General features: G+C 44.8%; 1 long non-coding RNA gene across 2 annotated transcripts in view; it reads right to left on the minus strand.

The window, feature by feature from the left end:
* LOC144165677 (uncharacterized) overlaps positions 1–25,924 on the minus strand; it is a 47,876-nt gene extending 21,952 nt beyond the window's left edge. The window contains exons 1-3 of one of the 2 annotated variants that reach the window (XR_013321487.1): positions 25,641–25,923; positions 7,136–7,189; positions 481–569 (exon numbers count right to left, since the gene is read on the minus strand). This is a non-coding gene — a long non-coding RNA (uncharacterized LOC144165677). Of the gene's footprint in view, positions 1–480; positions 570–7,135; positions 7,190–25,640 lie in introns of both variants that reach the window. The other variant, XR_013321488.1, reaches the window with a different exon arrangement.
* Positions 25,925–26,154: the final 230 nt, after the last annotated feature.

Raw genomic sequence — 26,154 nt, forward strand, 5'->3', positions numbered from 1 at the left:
ACAACTGTATGCAGGTGTGCATGTACATTTTTCAATCTTTCCATCTTTTGGCCACATCCGAAATTACGTTGAAAACAATTGAGCAATGGCTCAAATATCTCTAGCTCACTAATGTCTGACGGTAGCGCTCGGGTTGATGAGAATTCAGCCGCTTTTTAACGACAGAAAATACGGGCTTAGCCACCACTCCGGTCAGACCCGTACGTTAAACCCGCGCAGGTCATCACTGTTTCACACAAATGATGCTTCCGCAATAGTCTTACTGGTAGCATTGTGTGAAGCGCGCCACGCTGGTTTCAATCAATTTATCTAATGAAACCCCAAGCCACAGATTAAAATTACTATTCTTATGATATTAAAAGAACAGAAGATATGCTACGCTTTTTTCGCCTTGAGCAAATACTCTTGTTAGAAATAAAATACAAATCAACCTGATGCAGGGTATTCCTTTTCAAAGTATACTGGATATGTAGCACTTACAAGAGTTCCGTTATGCAGATAGGCATAAGTGAGGCCACTACACGGGGTAGCAGCTCCGAAGTCATACTCATACTCGTAGTTCGTCGTATCTGGAATATACAAGTGCTATTATAACGTACAGCAACTGCTCATATCCGTACACATTATTTTTTGAATAAAAAAAAGGGTTGGTGCCGAAAATGCAGTTGTTTTTGCGATGTTCTCGTGGACAATTTACTTCTGCCTGTGTCTGCTTTTAGTTACCCATAAAAAATAATAATAATAATAAGAAGGAAGATGATTGTTTCCGCACCTTAAACTTCAGGAGACTTCTGTGAGCTGCTCCTGAATGTTGCATAGTTTTTAATACACCTAATTAATAATAGAAAACGCTCTAGCCGCCGAAGTGACAGCACGGCTGGCAACGTGGAGATATCTAGAGTACTATATCCAATTTCGTCAAAAAAGAAAAAAAAACCGTCTAGTTCTATGAATACCGCAAGCTCATAAGAACACCGAACATTCCTGCGCATGCTTAGAGAGTTCTCCTAATGGAGTAACTTTGACAATTTTCGGGATTTTTCCGACACATGTCGATTAATTTTGTTTTAATCTCTGCCTGTAGCAAGGTCTAAAAATGTAAATCTGCTGTCGTAAAAAAAGTTGGATAAGGTTCAGCCTACGATCAAGCATAAAAGTAATACTTAGTAAGAGAATACAACGTAATTGTTACGTAGCCTATAAGGAAGCACCCTTGCTTTAAAAAATAAGTATTTGCCAAAGCAAAATTTTGCTCCGCAATAAATTTGTAGGAAGGAGGCGTTGAATGAGCAGCCAACACAACGGAAATAGTAGTGGGACAAATTCCAGCGCTAGAAGAAGCAAATCGAGTTTTAGGTTTCATCACGGGATACAAATGGTTGGCATTGGCGCCGGCCTCAAAACTTACAGAGAACCATTAACATAGCGGAGCTCACTGTATTTCCCCCCGAAAGCGTGCATCATCCTGGTGTTTAGCTATTATGTTGAGAAAAAAATTATTTTTTCACATGATATGGCTTTATCCGAACCACGTGGACGACATCGTGTCATGGGAGGCATTCTGATAGGCAAATGTTTGTTATTGGCGCCATCGTAAAAGAGGTGGCCAACCCGTCATTGAATTTTCTAAGCACCGGAATATCACAATAAAAGCTTTCCGCTGAGGCCGCGTAATAAGAATGGCGTACAAACCCGCACTGCATATCCTGGATGCCACTCGGCGTCTCAGCATCTCAGGCAGCATCATTTATTATTTACCAGCTGCTCCTCTGTTGTACGCACGAAGAAAGCTGGTGGGCGTTCCCCTCACAATAAAAGTACTCTAGACGTCGCAATATGGTCATCATCTGGTTAGCCTGCCAAGAGGGCGTCTACCATCGTTGTCAACATTCTTCCGTAAACAAGCTCGAAAATTTTATTCCCCTTGTTCTTCTTGATAAGCGGATCGCACGAGAAACAGATACCAGGAATGGTGGCCACAAGTGATATGTTGTACATCAGCATGCGCAGAGTGCAAGAGTGTATATCCGCGGGAGTATTTCTCAGTGTCTGGGTTAGTAAACGTCTTTGCGGCGGTATCCCGCTGTTCTTTGCAGGACCTCGTTAGCTTAGCGTAGGACCCGTTGCGGAGACGCAGCCATAAACACTGGTCCTCTGTGCGTGGACACAAGGGGGAGGTTGTAGGCGAGCGCAACCTATTGTGCACGAGTGTGCCTAATTCTTGTGCAGTTTGCTTGGAAAGAGTTGCTGTTTGGACGGGGTGCCATGCATTGTGTGGCTAAAACCTTACGCGCAGACTGTTACGTAGTAAGGTGGACTATAAGGTTCATTCTCAAATTTGTGATGGGCCTCGACGAGAATAGCACAGGCTGGGGTGTGGACTCAGGTGTTTATTCTACATCGCTATGGGGAAAGACTCCCCACCCCATAGAGAAGGGTGGGGACGAATGGCAATGTACGCTACTGCTGAAGAGGCTACAACCGCTCGATATGCCGCTAGTCGACGCCACCGACGGAGGAAGCTCAGGCAGCACACTGACGAGAGTACGATAAATGTTTACACTAGGTTCAATAGCAAATCAACAAAATCCCCAACTAGGTTTCATTGTTCGTATTCTCAAAACATTCTTACAATTCCACATAACGTTTTGCGTCGGGGTTTCAATCCGTACCTCATGACATCCTCCCAACGAATCTTAATGATACAAGCATCCCTGGCCTTGCGTGACGTCAAGCATTAGAGACGAAGACGTGTAAAATGCACTGGCTAAAATTTTGTCGAATTCCAAAACCATTGAGCACCCAGTCAAGCTATGCAAAAAAAAAATTTCGCGCAGCTTTCACTAGTGGGGAAGACTGAAATTCCGCTGCCCGTCGGACTCCCGGTACGAAGGACGACAAAACTGCGGTAGTCGGCCGGACTGCCAATGTTCAAGGTTGACGCTACAGCCAGTAATCAAGGTCAGCCAGTGCAAACGGAGCATCGACACAGTCATCTGTTTCGGCACGTCAGGTGCGGCAGCGGCACCATCATTGTCACCGGCTGCTGATGTTCCGCTGCGGGTGCGCTGCCTGGTCTCGATCGCCACTGCTGCCAACCCCCAAGTGCGTGACCTTCCACAACGAACTGTGAGACTTTTTTTCCTAATCCTTCCTTACGTTTTCAGCGAGATAAACTGTTTTGACGCATTTCTTAAATATTCCCTCTCATTTGAAGATGTCGCCACACACCGAAGGTCCGAAGACCCTGCCGATAAAATCACAACTGGCATCGGCGACAGGATGGCAGGATTCTTCGTTAACAACTACAAGAGTTGGACCTGAGCGGTAAGAATATATTTTCAATTGGGAAGCGGCAACATGAGGATCGAAGAAATGAATGGAAAAAGGCATTCCAGAGGGTATCCAATCAGGACTTGAAGGAGCCGAACTTGGCATGTGGGTGGACAGCGAGCGTGCTAGATTTAAAGCGCGGCGTGACGCAGAAAGAGAAAAACTCGACGCACAGCGCAAGGCTGAACAGCAGGCTTCAAGGGATGCCCGCAAAAAGAATATTGGAGAGTTGAAGCAGTAGTTAGCAGTTCTGGGGAACATACGCTAGAGAAAAGAGGCTAAGGCACCTTCGGTTAAGGACGCTGATGCATGTCGTAACAACGTAGAGGGACTTGGCCAGGGAACAAGTCAACGTCATCTAACTAGAACGGACATTTCCTGGAGTTCATGTAATGAAATCGTTCGAGAAAGCCCCCAGCGGGACTGTAAAATACATCCTATCAAAAATCGATGTTCAGAATTCCAAAGCAAAACTATGCCTCAAAAGGTTGAAGCTAGGCTTCACAAAAGCAGATCGCTGCTTAGTGATGGCTCGGCACCGTCACATTGTAGGGTGAAAACGCCTACCGCCAAAGGTACAGCTATCTCGCAAACGAAAACGGACACGTTACTTCCCCCGATTACGTGAAAAATGAAGCTTCCAGACATTTTGACCGTGCTTTAATGAAAGGCGGCACAGGGATAGCCACCAGAACGTTTCCCAGAAAGGAACAAAATGCAGAACAGTAAGCCCAAGGCCAAGAAAGACAGGAAGCCATACATGACAAGGGGTGCGACATATACCAAGCCTATTGATCTAGGGCGTAGCCACATAAGCCTCTGCAGTTGCGGTTACCATTCTCCTTGATGCGATGGCCATTCACGCGTACAACTCGTATTGTGAAACGCCGCAAGACTTACTGAGTCGATGTAAAGAGAAAGACTGTTCAAAGATAGTCGAGAGCTAGAAGTCGTCAAGACCGAAGTTTCAGGCGTTCCACTAACCAATAGCTTTCATGCCAGAGGAAACCGGGTGCGGAAGAACCGAAGAACTGTCCCGTTTTACAGAAAGTTTATTATGGCCAAAGATGTACACGACGAAGCAACGGTAGCAAGAAGACAGACTGGTTACACATGAAGCTGAGACACCTGAAACATTCGGTTGAGTTCTGTTTGTAGTACAGGAGAAAAGATGTGAAGAACCATTCGATTCCTAACCACACAACGGTTCCGACAGCTCACTCAAATGTTATCCTCTGTTTATTCACTCGTAACAAGCCGTATTGAAGATACACTAGGTTATCGGCTGTGTCTTCCCGTTGGGGAGGAATTGTGATTTTTTTTATTTGCACTGGCTTGAACACTTTAGTTTCTGTACTTTGTCATGACTGTCACGTGACTGTTTAGCGTGACTGTGTGTCTGTGTGTGTTTGTCTGCTTGGGCATACTTCTAGACATTTCTTTTTTCTTTCCTTTTTTTGAAAGTGTGCGTGCTCCTGCTCAGGAAACGTTCTTGTGTAGGGGCGACTGCAATTAAACAGGCAGGATCGAACTGAAGACAACTGACAGCAGAGGTGGCAGATTAAACAAATTGACCAAAGGAAGAAGACAAATGCGGAGTTAGAGGTGAAGGAGACGATGGCACATCAGACATAGGAAGAAAGCGCTGAAGTAACGGAAGACAAGAAGAGAACCAAAGTAGAACGTGATCAGAGGATGATGATAGGAGGTCGGAAAGGTTGAGCAAAGAGAAAGAAGAGTTGGAATTCCGCTCCCAGTCGGACGCGCGGTCCGAGGGATGAGAACACTGCGGCAGTCGACCGGACTGCCTGTGTTCAAGGTCGACGCCACTGCCACTCATCAAGGGTAGCCCATGCAAATGGAGCATCGACACAGACATCCCTGTCTGCAAGTCAGATGCGGCTGCAGCACCGTCGCTGCGCCGGCTGCTGATGTTCCGCCACCGGTTCTCTGCCTCGTCTCGATCGCCACTACTGTCACACGCTAAGTGTGTGCCCTTCCGCCAGGAGCTGTAAGACTGCTTCTTCACTACCCGTTCCTTGAGTTTGCCGCGAGATAAACCGTTTTCCCGCATTTTACCCATGGTAAGTCTCACTTGAAAGACACCGCGACACACCGAAGGTCCGAAGATCCTGCCGATGGCATCTCACCCTCATAGGACAAATAGCGTAAAAAAAATCTCTAAAAATTCCTGTAACTTCTCTAAGAGCAGTATTTTGTTACAAATCCCTGTTCAGGCATGCAGATGCCTTTCCGCAGATGCCTAGGCCTTTCCGCAGATGCAGATGCCTAGGCTTCCAAGCCAGCTGGATTAATTTTCAAACCGCAACTTTATCTTGCGTTATACGCAAAAATAGGGGGAGGGAGATTATTTCTTGCACAACAAAGCCCTCACAAAATCTGGAAACCACAGGGTTTTCAAAAATGGCAAAAACATAAACTACAACTCTAATGCAACTAAAGCAAATAAAGTAAAATTTGGTAAAGGTCGCATCAGGAAATAATAGGTATATAGATAGCGCAAGCTGCTTCCTCAAAATTGACCGCGGAGAGCTGTCACTTTTTTCCTTCAGAGGCTATTCGAAACTTGAAGATATTTTAGCAGAATCGTTGCGTTCTTCTTCCCATTTTTTTGTGTTCATGGCCTTTTCGTTGACTTATGGAGCCCGTAAATTTTTAATGTGCCTAATACAATCACGAATATTTTCTGGTGCCCTGGTCCTCCCGTTCATTGTTCAATCACAATTTTAAAGTATTTCTTTACGCAACCTTGGCACAGTTGATATCATGACAAACCCGTATACACTTCCCTCCGACACCAATTGAATGGGTAGACCGTGTTAAATGCCTGCTGTGAAGTGGAAACAATTGTTTGGCCCACTTCTTGGATTGAATTCCTTTCTAAACAAAGAACAGGACAAGAAGCGAAGGGAGGACGCATGCACATTACCTTCGCTTTTAATGCCTAGCATTCTTTGTCAAAAACGCCCTAGCCAGTACCTTTTACGTCAAGCATTCCAAGAAAAGCGCAGATTTCGAAGACGTAACCTCTGAATTGAAATGACTGGTACCGCATAATTTTAAAAACTAAACAAAATGAGCATAAAAGAGGAAAACTTTCGCAAAAATGTTATGACAAAATAAGTATACGCTGAGCATACATCTCCCTCCAAACCGAAGAATAAACAAAAAATGTGCACAACAGAAACTTAAGCAATACCAAAACAATAGCCAAAATGACAAACCATGTAGCGCCCTGCATTTAAGAAAAAACACTAATTTTGCGAACGTTACAGCAAAAATCATTGTTATAGCAGAAATGGAAATCAATCGTAGCGCAGATTTTGCAAAAAACTTTAAAAATATGAAAAATAGAAAAAAATAAACTCTTCACAGAAATGATATTACAAAATCAAAATATGCATCAATACAATTCTCCGCAAAATCGAAGGCTAAGCAAAAATGTCTTCAAGATATGTTGAAAAAACGAATAAACATGAGCTTAAACAGACCAATTCTGCAGCACTCTTGCATCTTCGGAAAAAAAGGTATAATTAGGGTTGTAAAGGCAATTCAGCGCTATTCTGGTACAACCGCAAACCATTGCAAAAAATAAAGAAATAAAAACACTGAAAGAATAAAACAATCACAGTTCTTTCGCTCTTCATAGTTATATTGACTTTAAACAAATAGAGCTTCAGGAAAGTAGAATAAGCACGCTACGGATTAGTGGGCAATTTTCTGAATTTCTGCAGATTTTTTATCTGCAAAAGTAAAGCATCCGGAATAAAATGACACACACCGTCGTCTTCAAGTGTGGTGCTTTGGGTACTCGTTGTACTCTCCATGGAAAAAACTGCAAAGAAACGTTGAAAGAGAAACACATGGAGAAATTAAAAATCTTTCAGCCTATGACAAGACTTGTATCATAGCACAAGAGTGCCGATCAACAGTATGTTCTTAGCACGTTTGCATATCCTGAGGGGAACTAGATCGTGGTTCTCTGCGAAGTATGGACGAAAGCGAGTCTTCATTTTAATTGCAGCATACATCTAAACGCTATCTGTCTAAAGAGTGGATAAGTACGGCCGTGTCTTATGAGACAAAGCTACCATGGTATTCCTGATTCTGATATGCACATTTATTAAAAGTGGGCCAGAATAAACAGATGTTACCAATTCTAGATTCCAGTGTTACTTCCTGTAGAGTTTTTCGGAGGCATCTTGGGTGCCTAATTCAAACGGAAGGTATACTTTTACGCATTTTGTACGCTATGCACGACCCATGGCAACCGCTATCTTGATAAAGAAGTGCTACTTGTAAAAATGACATGACTGGCTCATCCCCACGACGCCAAACGCGTGTAACGAGAAGCGGCCGCACGTTCACATTTGTTATTAATTCTTGGGATGTCGGGAAGACGTTAGTAAAATTATATCTACACGAGTCTTCCGTACAGGAGTGGTGATCACAGTGTTCGCAATAAAAAGTCATCCACCTTGTAAAAAATCACAGCGGGGCATTCACCTGGTGCTTAGCCGAATATGATAAACATCTCGACCTTAGTAAAATGAGACCTGGGACCAACGTTTTGACAAAACAATTGAGCATAATTGGCGAAAGATTTGCGCGTAGAGTTCTGTCCCTTCTTCCGTTTATTGCAAAGCAACGAGATTACAAGACAATTGGTATTACGCCGCACTAAGCGTATTTTTGCTTATTTATAAGCCCATATCTCTGTTGTAGCTATGGTTGAGCCAAAATATTTGGTTTAAAGCTTGAAATGTAGGTGTACATAGAAAATTATTAAAAAGGAGATCATGCCGTTATCGGCTGGCTTGGAAGAGGTTAAATTGTTTATTGATGGAAAAGAACGTGTTTTGCTCCAAGTTTTCAGATTACCCTGCTCGATAAAGACGCTTGGTTGCGTGTTACGCTCAAGCTGAATATGAGGGAAATCAATATTCGATGAGCGTGGAGTCTTAAGATAAGGCTTACGAATTGTAGAATACATGCAAGCAGGGAAACGTTGTTCTAATTTGCCGTTCTGTGTCGAAGGAAAACGTTCGGCCCCATTTAAGAACCACACTACCAATTGGGAATGTGGTGAAGAGTTCAACATGATGAACGAGGGATAATTGTAATAGGTGATTAAACAAGTGAGGGCATCAATTGAAACAAAAAATTCAACTTCCCTGCATCTTCAATAAAGTGTGGTGTCTCTCTAGTTGGTATTTAGACATCATAAAGCATATAGCACTGAACTTTACACGATGACCACAGCAACAAGGAAAAAGGACACACGAATCAGAAGATGCGGTACAAGTAACTGCGAAAAGTTTAATGAGCGAGACAACGTATAAATACTCTTGCCATCTGTTATCACATCCCTGTACATGTGCAGGTCTAATCAATAATTACAACTGTTTTTCAGATACTCTGTCTCCCTTTCCAGCAACGAGACTGACGCAGCACTGAAGCACTCATCCTCGAGGCCCAAAACCATACGAAATTCCTCGCAGAGATTTCCCCTGTGTCTCTGTGTCTGGATTTTAGGAGCACCTTAGTTTTTCGGTAATCTCGAGTGCATTTTAACTTGGCGCAGTGCTGTTCCAGATTGCCCGAAACAGCCGTCTGCTGACACTGCGCACGGTGCTCTTTCAGCTTCTCACTGGTACACCGACCTGATGGCCTTATGTATACATAATTTATGCATACATACATGCATGCACTATCAATACATGATCTACTTATGCTTTTTGCAAGTAAGACGGACCTTTTATACAATGCCAACCGAGCACTTCACAAACTTGCGCATGTGTGCTACACCGCGACCAATATCTCTTCCGTTTTGGGTGTCCTATTTCTTTTTTCCTGTGGTCGTCATCTAACGTTCAGCGCCCTATGTGCTATCATTTCCGACACCGCTGTAGCTGAACATTCATAAACAATATTTATTTGATTCTGGAGGTGTAACTAAGCCGGAAAAACATTTAAAACAAAAAATTGTGTCATTAAAAAGAGGGTCAAAATGTACGAAAGACCACAGAGTATACAAAAGCTTCAACAGCGGGAGAATATAAACCCTACTGGAGCGAAAGAGAGAAAAATGCTGGTGTGACCCCATCTGACAATGCTGCGTACCCGTGGATGCCAACTTTGATTAAACACGCTATTCACAGCACGGGGACGTCAAGTGCCGCAGCACAGTCAGGTATAGAGAACCTTGAATTGGGTGGTCCACCCTGCGGTCGTTAAAATTTGGCGCACCTTATTTTTCAACATTCTTTTAAATTCTTCGCCTGTTCAGTGAAATGCGTCATTTAGTGTTTTTTGGGATTCTTTTATATATATACATACGGGCTAACAGGTAAATGTTGTTCATTTTCCCCAATTTTGTCTTCAACGATAAAGGATATAACTACAGACATAACTGCTAGGCCACCTTGAATGCGTACACCACTTTTACACATGAACAATTATCAAGCAAATTTGTATCCAACCTTTAATGCGCCTGAATAGCGGAAAACATAGTTCATCGAGAAATATTAACAGGAAGCAGTGAAGAAAAGCGTATAGTGGATATAAAACAACTACAAAAATTTCTAGCTTGAACTGAGAGTCGAAAAAAGCTTCTACAAGCAGGAGCTGCTAAGTGCTTATGAGCTAGCGCAGGGTGGTAACAAGACCGTCATAAATGCGCACAATATGAATCGTCTAAATTTTTTTAACCTCTGGAAACATGGTTTCGAACACCCCAGAAATTACCATGCGGTACTTGTTGACTTTAAACCATATGCCATTAACACTATTGCGAGTCTGCTGAAATAAATGGAGACGTTTGGTTCTCGGGGTAAAATTGCGGTAATCTGACAGTTTGAAGCAGGCACATCCACAGCACGTACCCATACCCAGTGGCCTGGCCAGTGGCTCACCTGGCTCGGCAAGAACGGCGGGCGGTGTAAGGAAGCAACCTTACGATACGAGCTGAGGAGGTCTAATGTCAATGAGAAAGGACGCAAGGCTACCGATCCAGGAGAATGCCTTACTAATAATTTCAGAATGCGCAAGTAACCCGCCAAGCTACCCCCACTCCTCGAAAGCATGCACTGGCAGTCTGTTTAGAATACAACTGATGGCACTCTCGTAATATAACGCTATATATATCGTCTCGAGAAATCGGTGGATTGGTGGTAACACACGCGTGGTTCTAAAAATGGGGACTAAAATTATTTTCTGGCAGTGGCACCCTTGTTATCAGCTTTTAACACACGTGTGGAAATGGGTTGTTGATGATTAGGTGCGACATTCAGTGAAACAATTCTCTTTGCGAGTCGGGTATTTTGTTTTACACTTGCGCATAGGAATACCTTTAATGTACGCGAATGATTTAACACCATTCTTTTGGCGCGGCTACAATTGGTCATGGTGGAACAACCTGAAGTATCTGGTGCTCGATTCTGAGAAGGAGTGAGGAGCAATCACCGTAATTTACTGGTACAAGAGAGTCCTGGTTGACATGTAAAGAAGAGAAGTGGTGTGGTCAAAAAAAGAACAAAGAAATTGAGAAATAGACAGACATATAACAAAGTCCTTAAATATTGTAGAAAAGAATAACAGATCCTTTATCCGCGTCAACAATCTCGTTCGCCACTTCCAAAAGAATTTTTTTAGTGTGGTTATACGCACTCGTCTGCAGTTGTAGGCTCCTGCGTTATTTAATAAAAGCTAAAGTATTATCTGTATTTCCAAACAAGAAGCCCAAGTATAAGAGGTTGCGGCATCCTCTCGTACATTTATTTTGTGGAAGGATTTCTTTCTTGGGTAGGCGAAGCTCTGATCACCTCGGCACACATAACGCACACAAAATTCCAGAGCACTGAAGGAAGGTTCGAAAGAAAAAGACGACATAGTTGTGTGGGTGGGGAACCAGGCTCCCTGATAATACGAATCTAGCAAAGAAAATTAAGACAACCTCATCTCGCCGAATTTAGTTACTTAAAGGTGGTCCAGTGAATTCGTTGTGGCATTCAACTTGAAAACTGTTTTACATACACGTCTTTAAATATAAATGATTTCACCCAGTAATTCCACAGGTAAAACTTAGCCACAAACAAAGTAAGTTCTCTCTTAAAGGTTTCTTGGGAAATACCACCCAATGTATGTGCTCCGGTAATATCGTGGTGAACAGAAGGAATGGACAAAGTAGGTTGAAAATATAGATAACGTAGTATACTGATATAGATAACGTAGTAGACGTGCCTAGTAGAGATAACGTAGATAACGTAGTATACGTGCGTAGTATACTCATACTGGATATTGCCTTATCCTCCACACGAGTAAGTTGGGGGGCTCAAGTGGTTGCCTGCGTTGCCGCAATAAAAAAACGAATATACCTATCAATCGGACAGCATTTGACCGCAAACGAAGGCAGGAATTTATCCACGTTCGTGTCGTAATCGCTAATTGCTAGCTGCGAAAACAGTTTACGGTATGTTTACATTTAACATTTCTTGCGGCCCTATGCGAGTTACATAGAAAACGTGCCATAGCCGGTGGTTAGAACTCACCTTTACGTTAGCAGAAGGCGTAATTCATAGCGGTTCGTACCACTGCAACTAATTTGCGTGTCGCCAAAAGTTGTTTCCTCAAAAATTAATTGGTGTTTTCTTAGTTCACAGAGGACCACGCAGGAGACTCTTAGGTACCTAGAGAGATTGGTAATACGTATGCAGCTATGATTTGGCGCCCCACCACTCGGTTCGCGTTTTAAAGAAAAAAAATCGGCTTCTTTTGTCTTGGTTTCTTCCTTTCCGCAATATGTTGTGTTCTGAAGAGCATACCAATTACGTAAAATGTATATAACGTTTTAATCAGTTAGGGTAAAGAAGGTGACCGCTTTGCAGATTTCAGTGCGTAGTTGCCCAGTAAATAGTCGTGATGCGGCGCCCTCCAAGCGGCACCATTTTTTAGTCGATGTAGGGCTTAATTCCGCATGGTTTGTTGTGTTATTGCAAATTTTGCTGTATGAAAGGCCGTTCGCGATGGGTGGTCATCGTTCATTTCTTCTCACTACGCGTGTCATGTAGAGAGTAGAACTTAATTTAGCGCGACAGTTTTTGTCGATAATTACCAGAAAATTTGGCGCGGTGTGATGGTTGTGTGACCGCCACCGTGCAGCAACTGGCGGAACGGTGACACTCGCATCTTCTAGCATAATATTAAAAACGTGTTGCTTTGGCCAGCTCTGTAGTTTTGCAGGTCGCAAAAAAAAAGCACTGCATTTATTGGCTACGGGACGTGTCTCAAAAAGCAGATACTGTAGCAGGATATTGTATTGCGGGTTTTATACTTTTAAGTTTTATTCCTTTAAGAATCGTTTGCATGCGAATGCAACTTTCGCTACATTTGCCAAAGAGTGTTGCCAAAAATACGCATTACTTTCTGCTGACCGAAGTCGCACTGCACATCTCACGCTATGTGCGATTAAAATGCCTGATAACAATTGCAGTTAGTTGTAAGTAAAGTGCTCGGCCAATCCATCGAAAGGATGCGCAGCGCCTTTTCACGAGGACCTGTACCAAGGACGAAGTGAAAGCAGTTGCATTCCGGACAAGGCGGTAGCAAGGCGGTGTATCACGGTGTATGCCCGAGAGCCGTCACCAACGCTGCCGTCCAAGGCACCATCACGCCGTCAACGAAAGGGCTGCCACCCGTCACAGCGTAGGCCCGACGACCCGTCATGGAAGCTGTCGGAAGGGCTGGTGGCCACCCAGCGAGTGAGCGGTGTGTCGGTGCGGCTGAGAGCGAGCACCGTGGCCTCGTTTTAGTGTAGGCCTAAGATATCTCCTCCCGCCGTTAGCCATCGGCCACCGCCACTTTCCTCGCCATGGGACCGCAACGCTGGTGTTAGCTTCTCTACGTACAGAGCTCAGCAGCCCCGCGGAAAGTGTCACTTCCAATGATTTGCTGAAGCCGCCAACAAATTTTGTCTTTACTGTTCTCCACCCTACCAGCCACCGAGGGCAGAAGTATCCTCCTTCCCCTTTGGCCCTGCGTGTGTTCGTATACAGCCTCCTCCCTCTTTCCATCCTGACGACTTGGATTCCATTCTGAATGTAATGCGTGTGTGCGTTTAGAAGCAGTAGGAAGGGTCGTGAATCTCAATGCGCGCCTGAGCATTTGTTCATAACAAGGATAAGACCAAAATGTCCTGTTTAAAGGCTATACTTCACCGTTCGCCCAACCCAGGGCTATAGGTACACATACACGCATTGTACACCCAAGAGCAGAATTTACCGACCCAGAAAGCAGCACTTTTGAGTTATTTCTGTGCCACACAGCAGCCGGGAGTGCTATGTGCTGAAGTTTTTATTTGCTCAGCATTCATACATGTCGCATGCAGGCGACAGTTTCTCGGTTTGCTATAGTTTGAGAAATAACCTAAAATTGTCATTTTCCTGGTTTGTAAACTTTTGATCGTGGCTTTACATTTATTCCATCGACAAATCTCTCTATTATGCCGCTGATGCAATGTTTGTCCTAGCTAACGCGAATACATTTGCTTACGACCATCAGTCATGGTTTTTAAACCTTGGAAGTTAACCTGAGACGTTTATTGATGCGTTTTTAAAGTCCGATCACTCTTTCTCACAGCAAAGCCCGTTTCCGCTCTTGGTTGAGGCGTCCTTACGCAGAAAAAAAAATACTTAGAAAATGTCTAGCGCGCGTAACCACGTGGGGTATTGGCCAGGAATCGGGCCTAAGAAGGAATAATGCCCCGGCTACACAGGACTGTAAAATAGAAACTCTAGCATTTCAATGAAGGAAGTGCACATATTCGCATGGGAGAATTGACAACAAATTCTAAAGTGGAAGTTGGAATGAAAGAATTGTCTATTTGAACTTGAAAAGACTAAAACCTACAAGGAAAATGCCTACTCTCCGATAGGTATCGAATCTTGCGCATGGGTTTACGCCATGTGAGGGTCTCGCAAAAAGACATGAAAATACCGAGTGCATGCGCGAGAAAGCGTTTCCGCAAACAGCGTTGCCCACAAAACGACTGTCGTGTGCTTCCATCGTCACACGCTCCGCGTGCGAGGGGACACTGGTCAAGCCACCGACTATGCCTACCAAGCCTGGGCAGGTGCGGGTGGACCTCGCAACGACTGCGGCGTCCTGGTCGCATCAAGAACCTCGCACCAGAAACCTGCGCCGCAGGTTCCTAGAGGTGGTCGGGCACCTGCGGATAGCGCCGACATTTCATCGAGCTTCTCTTCGACGGCTTTGAATGACTACGTTCATTCTGTGACTTACATGGGACCTCCAGCGGCAGTGGCAGCCACGAGGGTAGTGAACTACATTCGCTCATAATGCTAGAACCACCGCCGCGGCGGTGACAGAACTCTCTCCGTCTCTGTGCTGCGCACATGGGGGATAATAAAGGTTAATTATGTTGTTGCTGATGCTCCTACGATGCGCCGATGATATGGAGTGTAAAAGTATTCACGATGATCCGTCTTCGTTCCTGGTGCTTGCGGCACGGATGGCACGAACACGATGTTTTTAGTGGGTTTCCAAACTGTATATTGAAACAAAAGGCATACACAGAAAATTTACCTACTGAAACAGAAAACAAGTCAGAGTCTTAGCTACAAACTTTGTGCACGGTGCACGCGTGCGGGCAAACACAGACAGCACCACCTCCCTAAATCGGTCGCCGTCCCAGAACAGTTGATATCCCAATGCTCCTGTGTTTGCAGAAGCGCGTCGGGCCACTTATATATACAACGTCCCTCCGGCTATACGCGTACGCAGGTGGCCCCAAAGCAACCGCTGCCACGTCCACGGACCGCGCACCGAGCATCGGACTCACGCTTTCCAACGTTGGCTCGTACTGTGCTTTGCAACATGCCCTCCACAACAACGCCACAACGCAGTTGATGCTCGAGGCCATTGTCTACACGCAGGTGGCACGACCCGGAGGCCGCTTGCTCTCTACAGGCTGACTGCAGTATAGTCACTTCTTTCCCATTCTGGGAACCACCGCTTCCCGTGCGTCCTAACGCGTCCGACCTTGCAGTGCTCTAATGCCTGGACACCTTGCAGTGATGTAACGACGAAAAACCATCTCGATGCCCGTAGAAGAGGCTGCTTTTATGAGGAAGAGCGCCACGATTCCAGGCGTGAATGCAATCGCCCAAAACAAGAAGTGCAGGTCTTCAATGGTGAAGAAACGTTTGGCAGAGACTGCGAAGGTGGTTAGTGAAACATACGAAGACTGAAGTGGGCGCTGTAGAAATAAAGCTGGTGTATACTTTATTTTGCATGAAGTTTTTTTTTTCCTTCTGCCGACGAGTACTATAATATAGACAGGCTGAGTAGCCTAAATGACCCTATGCGACAATTATTGTACTCGCCGTGTTTGCCTTATGCAAAATGAACCCGGCTTTGCTTTACATCAGGCGTGCACAGCTGTGCAAGCTGGCTTGAATTTTCTTAAAAGTGGCCAAAAATACTTTTTAAACCTTTTCTTTCTTGTTCCATGTACGACACAGTATAACCCTACTATATTGCTTCAATGGGGTACAGGTGAGACGGATAGATTTAACATGTCTTATGTCAGGTCCATGCTGGGAAGTAACAACTAGGCAGCTGTGCGAAATAACGTTTGTGCTCGGTAATATTATCAAAGTTTGGTGGTCTAATTTTTAGCACTCGCTTCTGCGCTGATGGCATTAGTTGCTCGGGATAATTTTGAGGACTCCCACAAAGTAGAGTCATTGCTATTTCCCTTTCAAGGTGAGAAGGCCCCATCCCGCATTCTCGGTCTAAATTACACATGGCATTTACAAACGGTTTACAAAACTAAACAGCCTTTACAAAATTCTAAACGGTTTGGTAATTGTGCACCTAAAGAAACTGCACCACTGCAGTAAAATAGGGGACGGTTGCATAATTTCTCTGCTGTCGGTACAAATTTTTGTAGTACTCCTTATTTACAAAATTTGTATGGCCTAAGCACGAGTACTGTTGTGCATTTGATGACTGATGATTATATGTTTTTCTGGGCGAGGCCAACGCCATAAATGTCCACCAAAAAACAGGTAACTAGGAGTAATGTGACGGTAGCTACTACAGCAGGTTACAGTAGTATTGAAATGAATGGAAAGAACATAAAAATATCTGGTGTATAGGACATTGTTTTATAGCACAAGGTAGAAAACGAGCCGTAAAACACCAGTACACAAAACCCCGCTGACACAGATGCTTTTCAAGTGGAAATTTGAGCGCAAAAATTTGACGAAGACACAGAAAGACCAGACGGGACTAGCGCTTTTCTGTGTCTTCGTCAAATTTTTGCGCTCAAATTTTTACTTGAAAACATGAACCAACTAGCCCAACAACAAGTTTTATTAACACAGATGCCATGGGATTGTTGAAAAAAGAAGAGTGAGTTGAGTGGGATATGTTATACGTAGACTGCTTGAAAGTCTTCGTGCCGTGCTACGTTGCGTGCTTTGCATTGAATTAAAATATAAATTACGGGTAGGTGTTCTTCGCACCTGATATGGGGATCTTATATACTAGTGAGCCGGTGTCAGTGGGTTACATGTGTGGGACCTATTGATAACCTAACTAAGGAAACATTAGTGGGTCTGTTGTGTGAGTAAAATGTGCATCCTCCCAAGGGTGGTTTTCTTTTGGAGGTTTTGTCTTGGTAAAATCTTTTCTTCGGACGTTGGCTCACGGCTTGAAAAAGTTTTTTTTACATATTTATTTGCTATTTGTTTTTTAAAGGTTGCTTTCTCTTTGTCGGCTTCAGGCGGCTTGCCATGGTTTACAAAGGTGTATGTGATGTGTGGAGTGAGGCCAATGTAAGCGACTGTTGTTTTGGTCGTTTTATTTGTAGGTGAAGCAACAGCGGCCATTTTAAACGCGGCCGCATTACCGGCTATCTGTGAGTAGCGGGAAACCCAGTAAGTTGTCAGTCCCACTTTTAAGGCATATTGGCGATGAGCGCGCACACGGGCCGCGCTGCGAAGCGCACCTCCGTGACATCGGCTTAGGGATTCTCGCATTTGTCGTCTGCTTCACTCAGGCTCGCTCTCCCTGCTGTTTCTTAGCGCTTGGTCAACGTCTGATGCTTTTCGGCACCAGACTATTCGTGTGCGGAACTTCTTGTCATAATAATAGTCTTAAAATCGCATACACTAGCGTAAGGTGTGAGTTAAACTATTGTTTTCGATACTGCTACGGAAGAAACATTGCTGGCGTCACCCCGTTCCTTTCTAAGCCGGTCCTGTGCGGAGCGCGAAGATTCGGACCTAGGCGTTAGCTTCTGTACCGAGCAATCTTTCGAACAAAGCGAAGAGCCAGCTGCTAATAAGCAAAACAGCGAAAGTACAAGGCCAAAACAACGTGTAGGCCTTTGTGGCTGTCGGCTTTGACAAAAGGCATTACGATTCCCGATAATCCTAATAAGGTAAAACAATTTTTACAACCTTGCCGAACGCTAGAATATATTGTTTAACATTTTTTGACGTTGTCACGGCAGTATGCCGACATGTACTAAAAGCTGCAAAAACTGTAGGCTGTGTTCCACATAACCCACCGTGTGTATAGGCTAGTTGTATACCAAGCTTCTAATCAGTATGGAGGTTTATTGAGCTAAACGAGTCGCGTCTACGGCAAAAATAAAGTGAAAATATTTTTGTTAAGACGTGGAGGGATGTTGCGGTACATTTCGCCCAGCCATATCTTATCAATTTTCGGATATGCGTTATGGGGAAACTGCACTAAAGAGGAGTAGAAGGAGGGGGAGAAACGTTTAGTTAAAAATGAAATCGAGCATGTTAGTGGGCCGAGACCTCAGTTCAGGACAAGAGAGTAAGTCTAATTTTTTTTAATTCATAGAACGTCATCCTGAGTTGAATAGGATTTGTTCTTTGCGCAACAAAAGGTTGGAAACCAACAAAGAGCTGCTTGGGATGTATCGTACAACACTGATTAAAATCTGCGGTAAATCGTTTTTTAGTTTATCAAATTTAATAGACATTTATATAAATAGAGATATTTATGTAGTTGTTTGTTTATACATTTTATTTATTTATTTATTTATTTATTTATTTATTTATTTATTTATTTGTTTATTTATTTATTTATTATTTCTTGATTTATGTATTTATTTACTGATTTATTTATTTATTCATTCACGATACCTCTAAACGCAACCATGAATGGGGTATTACTTAAGGGGGTCACATGCTTACACGTATTGTATTATGCAGAGAAATAAAAAACCATGTAAAGAGGAAAAACGATACAGGATTGTTCAAACTAAAAACGTAAATAATACGCCCTGTCAGCTGGAAAAACCTCATGTAAAATTGAGAGTTTAAAAGCTTAAAGGGTGTCACGTATGTCTGCTGATGTTCTAAGCTACAGCTCTCACATTCAGCATAGGGGTTCTTGGCCCGGCCTGAATGGAAGGCGCAACTCTCAAAGCAAAATCTCAGGTGCAGCACCGGGTTCAGCTTTTTCAGTAGCGTTTTCGGGGTTCTCGTGAAGCGCCAATTGAGACACCGTTCAATTCCGCAGCTGGATCTCGTTCAACCCCACGCCTGTTAGAAAATAGGGCACACGTACTTTGTTACCAGAATAAATTTAAACCCTTTGCTATCAGCACCCACCGCACATTTGTTCAGACGAACCTGCACTTCGGGCTCACAAATAAACAAATTTGACGTATAGGCGCACATCGTCTACATATATAAACAAGAAATTGGTGGCGGCAATGGCATCCAAGCCGAATTTGTTTCGAGAATATTCAGTGTCCCGCTGAAAACTCCGCCTTCACGCACATCATTTTCCGTTTCTTGATCGCTGGAGAGTGCAATACAAACTCTTAGGCAAAAGCTCTCTTAGACCTGTAACTGCCAAGAGTGTTTAGCATGTCACTAGGGACGCCATACGCTGAGCAGTGTCATACGCTTTTAACAGCGGAGATCACCATGCGCAGCGGTATACGTCGTGTCAAGCGAAAATGTTGCCTTTGAAGCCTGGAGAAGGTAAATCGCTGGACTGACAAATGGCCCCACTGCCTCGACGGCCATCCGGTCAGTGATATCCTCCCGCAAATCCAGGGCAAGGGGGTTCCAAGAAGGGGTATAAAAAGACAGTGTGAGAGGTAGTGCGGCCATCGGATCCGCTTTCTGGCATTGGATGCCAAATGGTTGGATAATCCCAGCACGCTCGCCGGTGAAGGCATGCCCGTAGCCTTAAAGCGGAAGCAGAACCCCAAGAACAGCTGGACCAGCACAAGGGCTAGAACAACCCAATTGGACTTGTCTCCGCAGGGAGCAACATCTGATTGTTTTACCGAAAATATTTGCCGTGGTCGGATGAGGTGAAACCAAGTGTGTCGACCGATAGCTCAATTACGGTAAAGCGGCTGCACGACCGGCGCTCTTGTAGCAGCAACTAACGGATCTACAATTGCCGCACAGGCAAAACACACGCACCACTGAACGCCCACGGCGGAATCTCGCAGGGACGTCCCGGACCTTCGGTACACCGCTAGCCCCTAATTCCGACCTGGACCTCCCCTTCACGATGCCAAAACTCCCTTCAATACTTGCCTGTCTGGCCTGCAACACCATGCCGTCCGCCAACCCTATTCGTGTCGAAGTGTACGCAACCTCCCGGGTGATACCCTTCAAGACCTCCTCACCTAATACAACGACCACTGGGAAGCCGGCACATGCCCCTCCCAGTGGCCCCACTCGTACATCAAGTTTATCACTAGGCTTAACTCACCCATGTTCTCCACCACCCTGCGACCAATCACCCTCACCTCTTGCTCGGCAAGATGTATGCGCACACTGTTCACCAGTTCCTCACCACCTACTTCGAGGACCGTAACATATAGCCCATCACCATGTTCGGTTTCGCCAACACCCGTCTACAAAAGGCGTCCTTATCCAAATCAAATTACAGCTCCTAGAACACCTCACATGTGGCACCCCCCGAAGCCCTCATTAACCCCGGTTTTAAAGGGGCCTTCGAGAAGGTTACGCAGCAAGGCACACCGCAAGGCTCCGAAATCACTCTTCCAATCTTCAATATCCCCCTCAAGTTACGAACATCGTGAATGCTATGCCCGGAATTGACCATGCGCTTTAGGCTGATGACCCCAACACATAGGCCACCAGGTGCTGAGGCGGTGAGGAAGCAGATGCCATCCAGCAAGACATCGAGACCAACATTGCATACCTCAATGCCCGAATTCTAACGGTGGAACCAAGTCAGCCCTACTTGTCTTCTGAGCCCGCACTCGCGGCCGCCCCCCACAACCCACCTCAGATTAACAAGGGACCACCCACGGTGCCCTCCATACCTCAAGTCACCACCCTTGGGGTTCTCGTACACCTGCGAGCGCCACCGGACACCTGCAAGCGCATCCAAGCCCGCACCATCCATCTCCTCACGTACAGCTGCCTTTTCTTCAACCTCAAGAAGCAGGAAGCTAACAAGCTGGACGCTCGGATCCACAAGAGATATGAAGCAGCCTTTGGGCTCCCTACCACGCCTCCAACGCACGCCTCCTACAAGATGGCCTCCACAACACCCTCACAGATATCTTGCATGGTTAATACACCTCGCCCCTCCACCAACTCCCCCTCACACTGGCTGGTCGGCGGGTACTCCAGCTCATCGCACGCACGGTCCCAAACGCCCCACGAGCGTTGCAACGTATTCCCCTCTCCATTCGTGAATGCATGCACGTCGCTGCCGTCCTCACGGGGACGCCCTCCTCCTACAACTCAGGCATTCGAATCACCCACGTCCTAATCCTCATCTAACGCTAGCGCACGGACCCGAAAACCCGCAATATTGACATCGCCCTGTCGTCCACCCGCCACAGAACCACCCTTGTAGTCATCACCAACGAGAGCCACCTCCCCACCGCAGCGTCCAGCACCACATCTGCACGCTCACCGCCGAGTCCCTCGCCATCGCCCTCGCTGCCCTGAACTACCGCCACCAAACCCACGTGACCATCACCACCAACTCATAGCAAGCCTGCTGCCTGTACAAAGCCTGCCTCTCCCCGCCAGCACCATTCGCCTCCGTCAACGCCTCCCTGAAGACATTGACCTCTCCATCATCCGGAACTCGGCCACTTCTACCTGGCACGGAATGTGCGGCCAACGTCGCAGCCCGCGCACTCATACTCGGGGCGCTACCTTCACCACGTCTCGACCAAGCAACTCCGCCACCCCCTGACCCACCAACCCTGACCCCTCTCGAACCCACTTACAACGCCACCCTTGCCATTACAACACCCGAAGGCCATACCCGCACCCCAATCCTTCTCTCTCCGCCCAACAAGCCTACATCCTCCGCCGAGTAGAGACCGAAACCAACTACAGCCGCAACATCCCGTCCCACAATAGCCTTTCTCTCTTCCAACGTGATGCCCACATTGTCACAGTCGACTGAACGCCTACCACCTCGTCTTCACCTGCCCCCCGGGCCGGCAACGCACTCCTCCTCTTATCTTCAGCAGTGGAGTCCGCGCTGACAATCTCCGCACCATGGCGCCAAGTCGCCCTTCTGCGGCGCGCCCTGGAGGCAGCACTGGCAAGAGGCCTCCTTGGCTTATGAGACTAGCTACACCCTTCTACTCGTCCTCGTTAGGCTCAATACGCGTTTTACACCCTAGCCAACCTCGCTCTCAACAACAGTTGAATCTCGTTGCTCTGCTGAGCACGTGCTCTGCTGAGCACGATTGCCGGACGCGGCGGCCGCTTTTTAAATGGAGGTGAAAAGAGAAAACGCCCGTGTGTACGAGATTTCGGCGCACGTTAAAATCCCCAGGAGGTCAAAATTAATCCAGAGCGCTCCACTACGGCGCGCCTCTTCACCTGCGTTGCATCGGCGCGTTAAGCGCTACAATCAATCAGCAATGGCTGGAACTCGAAGTTTTCTTGTGTGCAAGAATCAAATGGCAAAGCGTCAAAGAGGAAGTCACTGCAGTCAAAGAGAAGGGGTACGATAAGAGTGCAAACTCTCTGCGAGTCAATGTCCAAGTTGAGACGAAAGCTAACAAACTCCTCCCGAGAAAACTGAGCACCCCATCTCTACCCAGCGTCCACCGTATCGAAATGAGCGATCAGATAAACGCCGGATTCATAACCGAGGAATACAGGTTTGCTTTCGACCACGGGAAGCGTTTCTTCACCGAGTAATCATCATTATCACTTTAGTCATGTGACCTCCCAGTGTGTGAAGCTGGCTTTCCTGAAGAGCGTTGTATTGACGACACCACCATCATTGGGACCAAGAAACCTTCGGTTTAAAAACTTGCTCTTTCTGGGGTTTATCATGCAGAAGCTACACCTCGGCTATGAGGTGCACAGCAGTGGCAGGCTCGAGATGAATGTTGTGCAGCTGGGAATTTTCCTAATAATACAGCGCAACAGTAACAAAGAGTTAGGCTGCGGGGTACAGGACGAGCGCTCATCTTGTGTGCTCCAGCTTTAATCTTTGTTGCTGTTGCGCTGTATTGTTAACATGAATAACCAACTCACGCAATACCACTGTCTGGGAATTATTCACATGCGCAGTCATCTAGAGACAAAAGCATTTTCGCTTGTCGTCTTCATTTGAAAAGCGTAACCGCGGCAGTAATCGGACCTACATTATTGTTTTGGGCAGCAGGACGTTTTAACCACTGATCAACCATTTTGGGAAATTTGAAGAATTGCGTGTCGATTACAAAACACCTCACAACCTTACAAAACAACGCTACAAACAACCTTACAAAACAATCTTATAAATCACATCACAAGCCATGAGTATCTCTAGTATTGTTCTCTCTCGTATACGACATGTCTTGTTTAGCCGACTAGTGTTTTTCTTCCCTTTAACGTGTGTGGCATAATCGTCACCACAACTTTATACTTAGAAGTGTCACCTTGACTTCCGCATTTTGAATTAAACCTGTACGCCTTCATAAGGAAGAAGGTTGGAGAACACGTGCTTGAAACGTTCCAAAGAATACCATAATACGAAATGGCGCTAAAATTTTCAGACGACTTTTATTAAAATCTGCGCCGATATCATTGGGCTCACGAAATTTGTCTTCTTTTTTTCCCTGTTGCCCCTTGGGTTCCGCCTAATGTGTTTAGTACTTCTAATTTCTTTTTTTCTCGAGATCCAACAGACAAATTCATGGCAAAAAAATTTCAAGTTTTGGACATTGAGAACCGTAGAGCTAATTGAAGAAGTAAAACGTCTTTCAAGCGTACTATCTATTCCCACAATATAGCATGCCATGCTATCCCAAAACACTATTTTATCAAACGTGTCGGTTTATAGTTCCAAGCCTCATCCGTTTCGCCAGTCTAGTTGGTGTTTAACCCGTTTAATAAGGTTTCGCCTGTGTTTCCATGGTCGCCGCGATATGTTTTATGACATATTGCATCTCGCGTGATTTTGGTTGTCCTGATGACGTCCAGGAAAGAGCGACGCTACTCAAGCAACCCGAACTATGCAGATTTAAATGAGGAAAGGTGAACCTGTTACACGTATTCATACCTTTGACTTAAGAGCATACAGGCCAGAAAAATTAATTTTAGTATAGAAATGATATCGCAGGAACACCAAAATATGATTCCATTGAGTGAACCTTTTTGCTTTGCAAACCTACGAGAGTATATGCTAAGCCCTTGTAAGCGAGAAAAACCACAAAAAACACAATGTAAATGGGGATGATACCATAGTTTGCGCATTGGCACTTTCGGCAATTGGAAAGTCATGTTTTCGCCCACACTACTTCACTAGGGGTGAACAGGGGTCTAGTAACGCAACAACTATGTAATCAAACAATAATATCGTGAAACTAGAAACGAAACTGTTTACACAAATAGATTTATTATGAACGTTAAAAGCAAGTCAATGGGAAAATAATCAAAAAATCTTTGCCGAGTACCCCAAAGCAAGGACATGTAACGCCCGGCATTTCCACAACAATTCAGATATCGCAAAAGGTCTATCTATAATCACTATATTGGCGCAACTGGCCGCATGAAGGTTTGTAAAACTAAAAAATAATAAAAAAAATACGGAGAATATCGAAAAAGATACCGCATGCCATTTCCACGATAATACTGAGCTTTCAAAAGTTCCACCCTTAGTCTTTATAATAGCGTAAAGGGACATAATTGGTCAAGCAAAATTTTGAAAAACCAAAAAATAAGAAAAATATTTAAAAATGTAGATAATGTCAAAACTATACCCCCTGCCATTTCCAATTAAACCATATTCCGGGAACGTTCCACCTGTAGTCGTTATAATAACGTAAATGAAAATAATTGATCGAACGAAATTTTCAGCAGCTAAAAAATAGGAAAACTTGAAAATAATTACGGAAAATGGCGAACCTTATAAAGTCCTGCATTTCCCTAATCAATTAGATTTTGTGAAACTTCTAAATGTAATCGTTGCATTAACGCAAATGTAGATAATTGGTTGGACAGGTTTTAGAAAAAAAAATTGGCTGGAGGAAACTCACACTCAACACACGCGGCATAAGAATGCTACGTACTAGTAGATAATTTTCTGAAGTTCTGCAGAATTTTTTACACCGAATGGCTATCCCTATCGCAAGCACTTCGTTACCCATAATACTTATTGCCTACACTTATCTCCCGGGATCGATTCCCGGCCGCTGCGGCCGCTTTTCTGATGGAGGTGAAAAGCAAAATCGCCCGTGTGTACGAGATATCGGTGCACGTTAAAGATCCCCAGGTGGTCGAAATTAATCCGGAGCCCTCCACTACGGCGCGCCTCATCGCCTGCGTTGCGTCGGCTCGTTAAACCCTATAATCAATCAGCATACACTTATGTGTTGCAAAATTGTGTTCCACAAGAACACTGAGAGAATTGCATCATGTTGCGCGTGGGATAATCCCTTGCGCATACGTAGAGACACAAACACAGAGTTGAGGGTATTGAACTGTAAATACTGGGTGGTCTGAACGAACAGTTCTGCCGTGATATATATATATATATATATATATATATATATATATATATATATAAATATATATATATATATATATACTAAAGCTCTGTTATCCTGTTTCCGCATACCCTTTACAAATTCGAATTTCCTCATGTTGACAAAAATAACATTTTATAAACAAGAACGTACATTTAGCTCCATAAAACATATTTTCACGAAGGTAATTGCTATAGAAACACCTTAATTCAAAAGAGACGACTTGGTAACTCACCAAAGCCGAAGTAGGCGGCAAACACCGGCAGCAGTATGTTTGACAACATTGCCTCGGAACCAACGTCTACGTAAACAAGATTTGTAGCAAGAGCCTCCTGCTTAAATTTGTGCAGCCATACTGATTCCTGCGACACGAATAACAAGGTGCAGTGGCCCGAGAAATAAAGTTTATCCATACCCAACCTTAAGATTCTCAGAAGTGCTAGCCCGCTGAAATATTTATTCTAAAAAAAGCAGACTGACGCATCTTTTTTGGTGAACACCGTCAAAAGTTTTTCTCAAAGCTTCATCAGAAATAGGTTCACAAAATATAAAATTTGATTCGTGCGCAAGACACGAGAAATAAAGGTCCTAGTTCAAGTGAGCGGTAATTGTGGGAGTCTAAACCAATTAAATGCGTAGGTGGTACAATATGTAGCAGCTACGTTTTGGTTCTGACACTTGAGACAGATGAAACGCCTTTAAATAAAAGTATATACTTGCACCGTCCCTTGAAAAGGTTGGAAATGCGT

This window comes from Haemaphysalis longicornis, unplaced genomic scaffold (assembly GCF_048455015.1).
Source record: "Haemaphysalis longicornis isolate Haplotype H1 unplaced genomic scaffold, Haemaphysalis longicornis Haplotype H1 scaffold_146, whole genome shotgun sequence".
Taxonomy (NCBI): domain Eukaryota; kingdom Metazoa; phylum Arthropoda; class Arachnida; order Ixodida; family Ixodidae; genus Haemaphysalis; species Haemaphysalis longicornis.